The sequence below is a fragment of the Centropristis striata genome, chromosome 18 (assembly GCF_030273125.1).
Source record: "Centropristis striata isolate RG_2023a ecotype Rhode Island chromosome 18, C.striata_1.0, whole genome shotgun sequence".
NCBI classification, from domain to species: Eukaryota; Metazoa; Chordata; class Actinopteri; order Perciformes; family Serranidae; genus Centropristis; species Centropristis striata.
Window position 1 is genome coordinate 1,179,701 of NC_081534.1, and position 13,326 is coordinate 1,193,026.

Below are 13,326 nucleotides of genomic sequence, written 5' to 3' on the forward strand. Positions count from 1 at the left end.
ATATATATATATATATATATATATATATATATATATATATATATATATATATATATATTCTTCATTGTGTTGAATAGTGAAGACAAGAATAATAGACAGTGATGTAAAGCATCTATGGGTTTATGGATTCAGCTCTGAGTGTAGAGAAGTGGCTCATCATTGGTTCAACTAATGCTTCACACAGAGCTTCACCTGAGAGGAATTGTTCAATTTAGGAGACATTTTTAGGAAAAAAAAAAAGTTAAAAAAAAAAAAAAGGATAGAATTTGCTTGCCAGATTTTGACAACTAGTTCAACATTTTTGTATGTAATGACTCAAGCAATGAAATGAGGACTATTAGTTTTATATGGAATGACTATTCAGCATTCACAGGTATAGTTAATTAACCCTTTATCGGGCGAAGAACTATATTTGGTAACTTCAGTGGATATCAAAATGGGCTCCCCATGTCTCTCTGTTTGGTCGTAGAACCACATGGACTTGTACGAGGAGAACTTGACTATGACGCAAATTTACTAGATTAAAGTGCCAAATCTACAAGAAAATTTTTTTGCAGATTTAAGAGATTTAAAGTGGCAAATCTGCTCGAAAAAAGTTGCAGATTCACGAGACAAAAGTGGGGAAAAAAAGAACTATTATCGCAGATTCACCACTTTAAATCTCGTAAATCTGCACATTTTTTATCGTAGATTTGACACCTTAATCTCGTAACCTTTTTTTCTCAAAATATTACCCCCCGCCCCCGGGTCTGTATGTTTTTTTATACATTCTGGCTGTATGTAATATTCTCCAATATTCTCTAGGGTTGAAACTAGGAACTTGCAAGTATTTCAATGAGTGCCCTATTGTGGGTTAAGACTGACAATGATAATGTTATAAAGCAGCAGAGAGTTGTATGAAAGCACTTGATGACTGTCCAAAAGCATTTATAATGTGTTGTAAGGAGAAACTGTTACTATGATGAGCACTAATGACCAGTGGTGGAAAGTAACTAAGTACATTTACTCAAGTACTGTACTTAAGTACAATTTTGAGGTACTTTTACTTTACTTGAGTGCTTCTATTTTTATCTAAATGTATAATTGTACTTCACTACATTTTGAGGCAAATATTGTACTTTTTACTCCACTACATTTAGCTGACAGCTTTAGTTACTTTACAGGTCGAGATTCAACATAAAACATATGATCAATTTAAGGTGATTAGACTTTTTTATTTTATCAAATATAACAGTATATTAAATACTTAAATGAGCCATATCTTTACAAAATTAAAACCCTGCTTACATAAAATCATCAATACAAATAATGTAATAATATATTTAGAATATATAAAACAATCTGAGTGGGTCCATTCTGCATAACAAGTACTTTTACTTTTGATACTTTAAGTACATTTTGATGCTGATACTTTTGTACTTTTACTTCAGTAAGTTTTGAATGCAGGACTTTTACTTGTAGTGGAGTAATTTCAAAGTGTGGTAGTGGTACTTTTACTGAAGTACGGAGGTTGAACTAACTGTTGTGCAAATGTTAGTGATGTGAGAAATGCACCAAAAGCTAAAAAAATATATTTTTCGGAGCGTTTCCTGTTTGAAAATGAAAACAAGTTAAAAACCGCTTTTAAAAAAAATCGATCAAAGATGAGAAAAACCACAACAATGCGGGTCAAATGTTAGAAGAACAGTTTAATCATACATAGTCACAATTCTGCTTCCAAAAATGAGTTTGTTTTCTTCATCTAACATCTGGAAATGTACATAAGGCCACCTGAAAATGTACATGACTTTGACAGTGTGACAAAACTCATATGTTCATATTTATATAATTGACAATATTTTACATTGCTTTTGCTTACAAGGTAGAAGCTGTTCCAAAATACAGCACTCTTCTGTACAAAAATAATTCTTGTCATATCCTGTGAAGTTTCCATGGTAGCAGAGAGGACTAAATGCAGCCTCAGTTTTAGTACAGAGTGTATTATTATTATTTTTCTTCTTCTTCTTTTTAAACTGTCACACTTCAGAAAGACTATCAACAGTGGATGTTACAGCTTCAGTACAAATAGAGGCTGGCCTTTCCCATAACAGATTAAAAACAAAAAACCATGCCAGATTGTGAAGCCATAAAGTTTTTTTTTCTTCCTTTAAAATAACACTTGATCAAATAAAACTGTATACATTATATTCAAGGGGAAAGGAGTGATGAATATACACACATCAAAATGCACATTTTTGCCTTTTTCTCCCCAAAAAGTGTAAAAGACATCCCATTTACAGCATAAACGTTTACAAATGTACAACTGTACAGACGAAATAAAAGCATCACTACAAATTTAGAGCAAGGCCTGTCAAACACCACGACTAGACGGTTTTTTTTTTTCAATTCAACTAATAATCTTACACTTATTAACTGCACATATACTACATGTATTCTACAATTATTCATATGAAGCAAAGAAGCCATCACTACGAGCGTTACAGGTGAATTGTTTAGCTTCCGACGGCCCCACCGGCCTCCACCGACCACTTGCATCCCCATCCAAAAGAAATAGATTTAAAAAACAAAAACAGAACCATTAAAAAAAGAAAGAAAAAAAAAAAAAAGGTTCTTTCTGCATCCCTTTCTCCAGCTCATCCCTCTACGTCTAGTTCATGTCACCTCAGATGTACAAAAAACTGGGACGAGCGCCACTTCACGACTTAATTATTTTATTTTTTTTTGGACTACTCTGACCTTCAGGCGGTGGTGGGGGTCCCATCGTCGCTTCAAGCCCCCCTAAAACCCCAAAAAAGCAACAATTTACTCATACATAAAGATGCTATACACCGCTAAGCTACTTCTACGCAAGAGATGATTATTCAGTACATAAAGATACCGTTTCTAGGGCAGTGTTCATCTCAAAGTACAAGACAGATAAGATGTTACACAAAACATGATAAAGAAAAAACTCATTCCAAGGATTAAAACCTGTCACAGCATGCCGACACTTACCCCGCTCCCTCCCACCCCGCTACCCCCACAAAAAGCCCCCCCACTACGGTCATTTCATGTTAAGAGTATAGCAGGTGACCACTGTACAACCAGACCTCATGCTCTGCTTCTATAAGTTAATGGAGCTGTTTCTGTTCTTGCATAAACGACACAGACGGCTCAGACGGGGCTCAGTGGATGCAGCAGCTCAGGTTGGTCAGTCTGGAGGAGTTTTAGTACCGAAACTGTTCAGATAATTACATCAGGCAGACTACAAGCCGCACACGCCCCTCCCCCAAATCTGCCTGGAAACAGGAGGCGAGAATAAGCCACCACTGGAAAAAACACCACCCTAAAACACTAAAGCACCAATCCCCAAAGCCAAGCTGGCAAACCAGGTCTGTGGGACCTCTGGGGGACTGTGGCACAGGACACATAGTACTCTCCATCCACTATGTAGTACTATGTAGTGCTATATTTGAAAACTAATCCATCAGCTGCTTTGGCATGGGAAAACACTTGAACTGTGCATGGGATAATATACAAATATAATATTCAATTGCCTAGACTTCATTAGAACAGCTGACATAATAAGTCTGGTTACAAAAACAAGTGGAATTGTTTTTTTTTGTTGTGTGTTAAAAGGATCACTCAGTTTAGCCTTATAAAATCACTTGCTGGTGTTAATTGTAGGAATTGGAAATTTCAGCAAATGTGTATAAGTAAGTTTTTTTTTTTTTCTACAGAGAATTTACAAGGTAAAAAACTAAATGTACAAGATAATATGAAAACCAGTCAAATACATCAATTACATCATTAACAGTGGGCTTGTGCTTTACCCAGGAAAGAAAAAAAAATATCAGCCCGCCCGAGAAGAGTGGCAGGGTCAGTTTTCACAGCGTTCTTAGGTGAAGTTGACTTGTCTTTTTTTTTTTTTTCTTTTTTGGTAATTCCCCCCCAAAAACATGGGATAACAGAGGGTGGGGGTCAAAGGCCCTATGGCTAAGGAGCATCTCTCACAGGACAGGGTGGGGGGGGGCGGGGCTCCTTCAGGGGACCCGGGGGGTCGGCGGGACTACATGAGGCCGTTTGTGGGGCCCCCGATGGGCCCCAGTTCAGACCCACTCTTCATGTAGTACTTCTCCAGCTTGGCCAGGATGTGCTTCCCATAGGTGTACTTGCGTAAAGTTGCGATGTGAGGCCGGATCTGAGGAGAGAGACGGCAAACGGTTGAGTTTATTTATTTAAAACAGGGACAATACATATTAATGAACATACACTACCGGTCAAAAGTTTTAGAATTTTTCCAGTTTTTTATTTAAATTCAAGCAGTTCAAGTCAAATGAACAGCTTGAAAGGGTCCAAAGGTAAGTGGTGAACTGCCAGAGGTAAATAAAAAAAGGTAAGCTTAACCAAAACTGGAAAATAATGTACATTTCAGAATTATACAAGTAGGCCTTTTTCAGGGAACAAGAAATGGGTTAACAACTGAACTCTATGGAGTCTTGGGCTATTTTGTCCATTTTTGAATTCTTTTCATGTCTTTGTAAGTCATTTGGTGTCTTTTTTTGTCATTTTGTGTCTTTTTTTGGTCATTTTGTGTCTTTTTTTGGTCATTTTGTGTCTTTTGGTGTCTTTTTTTGGTCATTTTGTTTCTTTTGTTAGTCATTTAGTGTCTTTTTTTAGTCATTTTGTGTCTTTTTTTGGTCTTTTTGTTTCTTTTTTTAGTCATTTTGTGTGTTTTTTTAGTGATTTTGTGTGTTTTTTGGTCATTTTGTTTCTTTTTTTGGTCATTTTGTGCCTTTTTTTAGTCCTTTAGTCCAACATAAAATGTGATTTTGAATCTTTTTTTTACTTTCAAAACACTATCATGCTCAATAAAGAATTTTAAATGTTGCAAATGTGCATTAATTTCAGAGTACACTGAGACATTAAACTGCATCATTTTCAATTAAATTCTGGAAAAGTTGGTGTGTTCTAAAACTTTTGACCAGTAGTGTATACATTTAAATATGCAAGATTATAGCCAAAAGCTAATTTCCATCTTTAGTCCCTTTGGCATCCCTTTGATGTTAATACCATAATAATAACAATAAAATCAATAAAACATCGGTAACAACAAGTAGAACAGTTGGCCTTCATGGCCAGAATGAGCAGGAGGAGAGAAAACGTGTCCTTGAGCACAATAGAACAGAAAAGAAAAAGAGAAGCAAGAACAATGAAAAGTATAGTGGATCATGGAACATACAGGCCAGGGGTCAGAGGTCAGGGGTCAAGGGTCAGGGGACCAAATGTATTTCACTAGTGTTAAACGCCATGTTTATTATATCAAAGGGTTGATTAAAGTGCAGACTGCTTAAGTGTTTAAAGTGTTTTAGGTGTGTAATTATATTGCAGATTGCCCGATTTTACAGTAAATACAAAGTGCTATTTTAAATGCACAATAATCAATACACGTTACATTTATTAAATACCAGCAATGGTAATTTTATGATATTGGGAGTACCCATTTTTTAGAATATAAAGTGCATCTTGCCTTGCACGTAGCCCTAATACCTAAAAAGTAAATAAATATATAATAAAAAGCTATAAGATATTGTGTTTGGTATTGTATTCCAGGTGTGGGAAGAGCTGAAATAATTAGTTGTTTACAATTGTTTGTTGATCAATAACTCCTATTAGGGATGGCCGATATGGCCCTAAAAGATTATCACGATATTTCAGGGTATTTTTGTGAAAATGGTATTCTTGACGATATTACAAAATACTGAAAAATATATAGAAATTATCTTTTTTTTAGTCTGTATAAATAAAATTCAACAAACTAAAAATTAAATCTACAATACAATTATGTGACAATTCAAATCAGAGAGATGAAAAATTAATTACAATACTCCTTTTCAAACAGCAGAGGGCGTTATCCACTTCTGACTTTCCTTTGTTTAAAACAGAGAAAATACATATATATTACAAGGGTATTTATTTGAATGCAATTTGCTTTAAAAATGTAACTTATTGTTTTTATTTAAGACAAGAAATTTAGATTATAGCCAGAATTTTAATTTTTTTTAAATTTGATCGAGAAAATTAAAAATATCGTCTGAGAAACAAAGGAATCTTTTTTACAAATGTGAATTTAAATTTAATAAGGCTCATTATTATTATAAGTTAATAAGGCTCATTATGTTTTAATATTGTGTTATATTGTATTTGTTTTATTGTAAATGTTAATTTTTTGACACTTGTGTTGATTTTTGGCTGCCATTTTGGCAGGTCTCTCTTGAGAAAAAGAGATTCTGAATCTCAATGGGACTTCCTCCTTAAATAAAGGTAAAAAAAATAAAATAAAAAATATGACTTTTGGTCCATATCGCCCAGCCCTATAAGAAACACATTTCATACACTACTGGTCAAAAGTTTTAGAACACACCAACTTTTCCAGAATTTAATTGAAAATGATGCAGTTTAATGTCTCAGTGTACTCTGAAATTAATGCACATTTGCAACATTTAAAATTATTTATTGAGCATGATAGTGTTTTGAAAGTAAAAAAAAGATTCAAAATCACATTTTATGTTGGACTAAAGGACTAAAAAAAGACACAAAATGACAAAAAAAAAGACAAAATGACCAAAAAAAGACACAAAATGACCAAAAAAAAAAAGACACCAAAAGACACAAAATGACAAAGAAGACACCAAAAGACACAAAATTACTAAAAAAAGACACAAAATGACTAAAAAAAGAAACAAAATGACTAAAAAAAGACACAAAATGACTAAAAAAAGAAACAAAATGACTAAAAAAAGACACAAAATGACCAAAAAAAGACAGAAAATGACTTACAAAGACATGAAAAGAATTAAAAAATGGTCAAAATAGCCCAAGACTCCATAGAGTTAAGTTGTTAACCCATTTCTTGTTCCCTGAAAAAGGCCTACTTGTATAATTCTGAAATGTACATTATTTTCCAGTTTTGGTTAAGCTTACCTTTTTTTATTTACCTCTGGCAGTTCACCACTTACCTTTGGACCCTTTCAAGCTGTTCATTTGACTTGAACTGCTTGAATTTCAATAAAAAACTGGAAAAATTGGGGTGTTCTAAAACTTTTGACCGGTAGTGTATATATTTAGCAGTTTCCTGACCTTGTGCATGATGATTTTGCGCTGAGCGGGCTCGGCCATGTCGATCATTCTTTGGACAACATAGTTGGCGTACTGGTCCTTCATCATGGTGTACAGCGCGCTGTGGGGACCGTCCTTCTGGCAGCACACCTCATCTATCAGCAGAGCTCTCTCTGCACGAGACGAGTGGATCACACACTTCTCCACTACGTTACTGAAGGGACAGAAAGAGAGAAAAATGATGTATGTATGTATGTATGTATGTAATGAACAGATAATAGCACTAAAACTAATAAAAACTAAGCATTTTCAAAAAATAAAAACTAAACTAAAACTATCAAACTCACTCTAAAAACTAACTAAAACTAACTGAATTTGAAAACAAAAATTCACAACGAAATTAAAACTAAAACTAATGAAAAATCCAAAACTATTATAACCTTGGAGCAGAGCCCTGCACCACGATATTTTCTCATGATCTGGCGTCACTAAGCTAACAACCACAGTCACAGATACGTGGTTTCATGAAGGTGGTTATAACTTCCTGTGTTAACCTCTTCAGGCTCTCTGTGTTCACATAAAGGGCCGTTGTTTGACTCAACTACTGGAAAAAGAACTTTCCTGCCACTTCTATGAAGAATATGAATTATTATTACAGCTAAAAGTAATACAGTTGCTCTAAATAAGGCACGTGACTAATTTTGTGTGAATTCATGAGTGAATATTTTTATTTAACCACTCCATGTGCTCTCAGTGACTACTGCTGATTTCTAACCTGACAGCTACACACACTGTTACACTGAACACTTTAAAACATTATAATCATGAAGTGGATTTAGATTTGAAATTGTCAAATATAGTTTTGCTCGCTTCAAAATGAAATTCTTTTTAGGCCTATTATCTTGGATAAACAGGCTAAGAATAGACATTTTCCAATCAGTATTCTATTAGCTGTAATTATGTTTTTGCTTTCTATTGACTTGCAGATGTTTGTTTTAAACTGCTAATGTGAAAACATTATGTTTTAACGGAATTATACAGTATTTCATATGCAAGTAAACGTCATACTGATTAGTAATATAGTGAAGTATTATTGTATGCAACCTTATTTTACAGGAGAGTAATTTAACCACAGGAGACTGTGGGTTTTTTTTGTTGGGCGACTCTAACATGAAAAGGAGGCTGATTAAATATCTATAGGAATCTGTATTTGCACATCGTTTGTTGATCCAGCCCTTGGCTTGTTATGTTATAATAACAATAAAGATAATGTTCAAAAACAATGTTGTCAGTGTCAGTCTTCACCTCTGTCACTATAGAACCATAAAACAAACCTCTTACCTTGCAAACTTGTGCTGGCTGAGGACCAGAACCTTCCCACGGACCTCGGCCACTATCTTGCTCTTATCTTCTGGCCTGCCGTGCTCCAGAACATGCTGAATGACGTAGTTACCGTACTGATCCTGCAGGGGGCAGTGGAGGTGTGAGTAGAGGTAAAAAACATTTATAACACTGATGATTAAATCACTTGGGATCAATCGGTGTGACACCTTCTGCTGATTGATGCTCATGCACTACGATTCACCACTGGTCTGATTGTTGTGAGATAATCATGCATCAGGTAGACGAATGAGTGACACCCCCATTAGAACAGCTGCATCTCAACTCAATATGAATATCGTGAAAAATTCAATATTTTTTGTCAGTTATTTCAGAAAGTGAAACTCATTATACAGATTAATAAGATCAATTTATATGAAAAAAAAAGGATATTTTAAACAAATGTCAGGCTTCTCATTTTGGCTTTTTCTCGTGACTTCGACTGCTTTGGATATTTAGATTTTTTGTGATTTTGACTTTTTTTCTCATTTTGAATCATTTCTTGTGACGACGACTTTTTTCTCCTCTTTTTGTCATGATTTCGACTTTTTCTTTCATTTTGACTTTTCTCGCAACTTCGATTGCTTTCTCAATATTTTAACTAAAAAAAAAAAGGATATTTTAAACAAATGTCAGGCTTCTCATTTTGGCTTTTGTTATGATTTTTACTTTTTTTTTCATTTTGACTTTCTTGTGACCAACTTTTTTCTCGTTATTTTGACTTTTTTTTTGTGATTTTGACTTTCTTATTTTGAATTATTTCTTGTGACTTCGACTTTTTTCTCGTTATTTTGACTTTTTTTTCGTGATTTCGACTTTCTTATTTTGAATTATTTCTTGTGACTTCGACTTTTTTCTCGTTATTTTGACTTTTTTTCGTGATTTCGACTTTCTTATTTTGAATTATTTCTTGTGACTTCGACTTTTTTCTCGTTATTTTGACTTTTTTTCGTGATTTCGACTTTCTTATTTTGAATTATTTCTTGTGACTTCGACTTTTTTCTTCTCATTTTGACTTTTTTTCGTGATTTCGACTTTCTTATTTTGAATTATTTCTTGTGACTTCGACTTTTTTCGTCTCATTTTGACCTTTTCGTCACGATTTCGACTTTTTTTTTTCTTCAGTTTGACTTTTTTCTCATGACTTCGACTGCTTTCTCGATATTTTGACTTAAAAAAAAAAAAAAAAAAAAGTCTGTTTTTCATTTCTATACACTCAATACTCACCTTTCTCTTGACAACAGCCCATAGACTCCTATGGGCTGGGCAAACCACCACTGACCCAGGACCAGCACATTACACTGACCATCAATATTCTAATATTCTGAGAAACTGAGTTCTCATTATCTCTAAGCCAGAATCATCAAAATTACAAGAAACACAGCAGGGGGGGCAACCTTTACTAACTAAAGAGCTACTGTTGGCCAAAAAAAAAAGAAGAAAATCACGGAATGGAGCCGCAAACCTTATATTGAGCCTAAAATGAAAATTAAACAGCCTAATAAGTCTAAATTAGCCTACCAACATTATTAATAGTCATATTGAGCATTTATGAATATGCTTTTGAAAACTAGTCTGTCTCGGGGAACTCAAAACTAAACTCAAAGTCGGCAAAACTTAAAAGTTAAGGTGCCGGGCAGGAGACTTTCGTAAGCTATGAAGCACATTTTAGTTGACTTAAACGTCAACATTTTTTTAATATGCTGTAAAAAGGCTATACAATTTTACAATTGAGGAATACAAATAGCTTTTGGTCTACACCAGGGGTCTCAAACTCAAATTACCTCGGGGCCGCTGGAGGCAGTATACAAATGACCAAAAAATACACAAAACTACAAAAAAGACACAAAATGACTGAAAAAACACTAAATTACTTTTTTTTAAAGACACAAAATTACAAAAAAAGACACAAAATGGCAGACAAGAACTAAATTACTTCAAGAAGAAACAAAATGACCAAAAAAATGACAAAAAAATATTAAAAGAAGAAACAAAATGACCAAAATAAGACAAAAAAATATTAAAAGAAGAAATAAAATGACCAAAAAAAAAAACACTAAAAATTACCAAAAGAGACACAAAATTATTTTAAAAAGTAATTAAAGGGACCTTCCACACACAACACGGTAAAGTGCCATTCATATAAAACTCACATTAAACTTTCATATCAAGGTGGGGGCCACAAAATATCCTCACGAGGGCCGCAATTGGCCCGCGGGCCGCCAGTTTGAGACCCCTGGTATACACCATTGATAAATTAACATTTTAATGTAAAAATATGTATATCATTTTTTTGTCTCAGCCACAGGGAGACCCTGCAGGCAGCCTAAAGAGCCACAGGTTGGCCACCCCTGAAATACAGGCTTGAAATATTTAAATCTACGCGTAAAGTTTCACTTTCTGAAATAATTGACAGAAAATATAGATCTTTTTCATGATGTTCTAGTTTCTGAGATGTACCTGTAGTCTTAGAAAAACCCTTACGTCATCACTGCGGAAGGTCAGACAAAACAGATGCTGCTGGCTTGGAGCGTTGCCCAACAGAGCAACGCAACCAAGAGCATTGTTGCCCCTTCAGAAATGGGTGATAGACAGTTATGGGTGTAATTTTTTAGTGTGACAAGATGGAGACAGAAACTCACCTGACCAAGCCACAAATAAAAATAAAACCACTCTGAAGTTATCTTGTTAAAGTAAAGTAGTCACGTTTGGGTAAATCATGTGACTTCCACCTTAAATTTGGTAGTATTTGCCTTCCAAATCCATTTCCTGTCAATCTGTTTTAACAATAACCTGCATTATTTATTTATTTTAGTACTCAAGGTGAAGAGATTTGAGCACTACACATACACACTACCGGTCAAAAGTTTTAGAACACCCCAATTTTTCCAGTTTTTTATTGAAATTCAAGCAGTTCAAGTCAAATGAACAGCTTGAAAGGGTCCAAAGGTAAGTGGTGAACTGCCAGAGGTAAATAAAAAAAGGTAAGCTGAACCAAAACTGAAAAATAATGTACATTTCAGAATTATACAAGTAGGCCTTTTTCAGGGAACAAGAAATGGGTTAACAACTTAACTCTATGGAGTCTTGGGCTATTTTGTCCATTTTTTAATTATTTTCATGTCTTTGTAAGTCATTTTGTGTCTTTTTTGGTCATTTTGTTTCTTTTTTTAGTCATTTTGTGTCTTTTTTTAGTCATTTTGTGTCTTTTTTTAGTCATTTTGTGTCTTTTTTAAGTCATTTTGTGTCTTTTTTTAGTCATTTTGTGTCTTTTGGTGTCTTTTTTTGTCATTTTGTGTCTTTTTGGTCATTTTGTGTCTTTTTTTAGTCATTTTGTGTCTTTTTTTTGTCATTTTGTGTCTTTTTTTGGTCATTTTGTGTCTTTTTTTGGTCATTTTGTGTCTTTTTGGTCATTTTGTGTCTTTTTGGTCATTTTGTGTCTTTTTTTGTCATTTTGTGTCTTTTTGGCCATTTTGTGTCTTTTTTTGGTCATTTTGTGTCTTTTTTTGGTCATTTTGTGTCTTTTTTTGGTCATTTTGTGTCTTTTTTTGTCATTTTGTGTCTTTTTGGCCATTTTGTGTCTTTTTTTGGTCATTTTGTGTCTTTTTTTAGTCATTTTGTGTCTTTTGGTGTCTTTTTTAGTCATTTTGTGTCTTTTTTTGGCCATTTTGTGTCTTTTTTTGGTCATTGTGTTTTTTTTTAGTCCTTTAGTCCAACATAAAATGTGATTCTGAATCTTTTTTTTTAACTTTCAAAACACTATCATGCTCAATAATGAATTTTAAATGTTGCAAATATGCATTCATTTCAGAGTACACTGAGACATTAAACTGCATCATTTTCAATTAAATTCTGGAAAAGTTGGTGTGTTCTAAAACTTTTGACCAGTAGTGTATATATATAACAACATTTTTTAGTCATGCAAAGAGGCTCAAACTCTCTGGAAGCTTCTTTGAAACAATCACAGTGGAATCAGGAAGATGAAAACAGAAAAACAGATTGATCAGGAGATGCTTTAGGCAAAAAGAGAGAGAGAGGGATCATCAGACAGCAGGGAAGCCTCGTGAATCCTCTGTGGCATAAAGCAAGAAGGGGGAAAGGCGAGAAAGAGGCGGCTCAGTGGGTTAGGAGAAGGCCTGGAGGTGGAAGTTGGGTGTTGGAGAACTATCTAAATGTTAAATTAGATTCTTTACTAGGGTTGCAAAATTCCAGGAGTACTCAAGGTGGAAACTTTCCATGGGAATTTATGGAAATAGAAAATAAATATAGGGTTTATGTGCTCAGGTTGCATCAAACGCAGATAGAATCAAACCTTTAACCAAATCATAAAGACATATAATCTATTAATTTGCAATATAAATCCATTATTTGTCAATTACAGTGTGAATGTAATGAGTTAGATACCAGATTATGTGCCAACTTTAGAGTTTAAAGTGAAAAAGTAATTCATTAAATACATATTTTACAATAAAAGTTAACCTTTGCAGATGAGCCCACAACTACCAAACCCCTCTTCTATTGATTTGTAATATAAATCCAGGTAACACTTTACAATAACCATCATTTATAAATGGTAAACAGATAGTTTATTAATGTTTAATCATCATTTATAAAGCATATATAGGCCATTTAGAATGGTGAATAGAAAATGTAATAATGTTGAACTATAATTTATAAATGCCAAATAGATTACTTTACCATAAACAAACATAATTATTAGTTTATTAATAGCTTTACACTCATTATAACATTTTAAACACCATATTAAGTATGTAAATGATTTCAAAATGATTCTTATGCCTTTAAGAAATTGCTTGAAAACATTCAAAGATTAAATATGCATAGAAG

At 33.8% G+C, this 13,326-nt stretch overlaps 1 pseudogene; it reads right to left on the bottom strand.

Moving 5' to 3' along the window:
* Positions 1-1,670: 1,670 nt before the first annotated feature.
* The window catches only part of LOC131991432 (apolipoprotein B-100-like), an 85,382-nt pseudogene continuing 73,726 nt past the window's right edge, over positions 1,671-13,326 (bottom strand).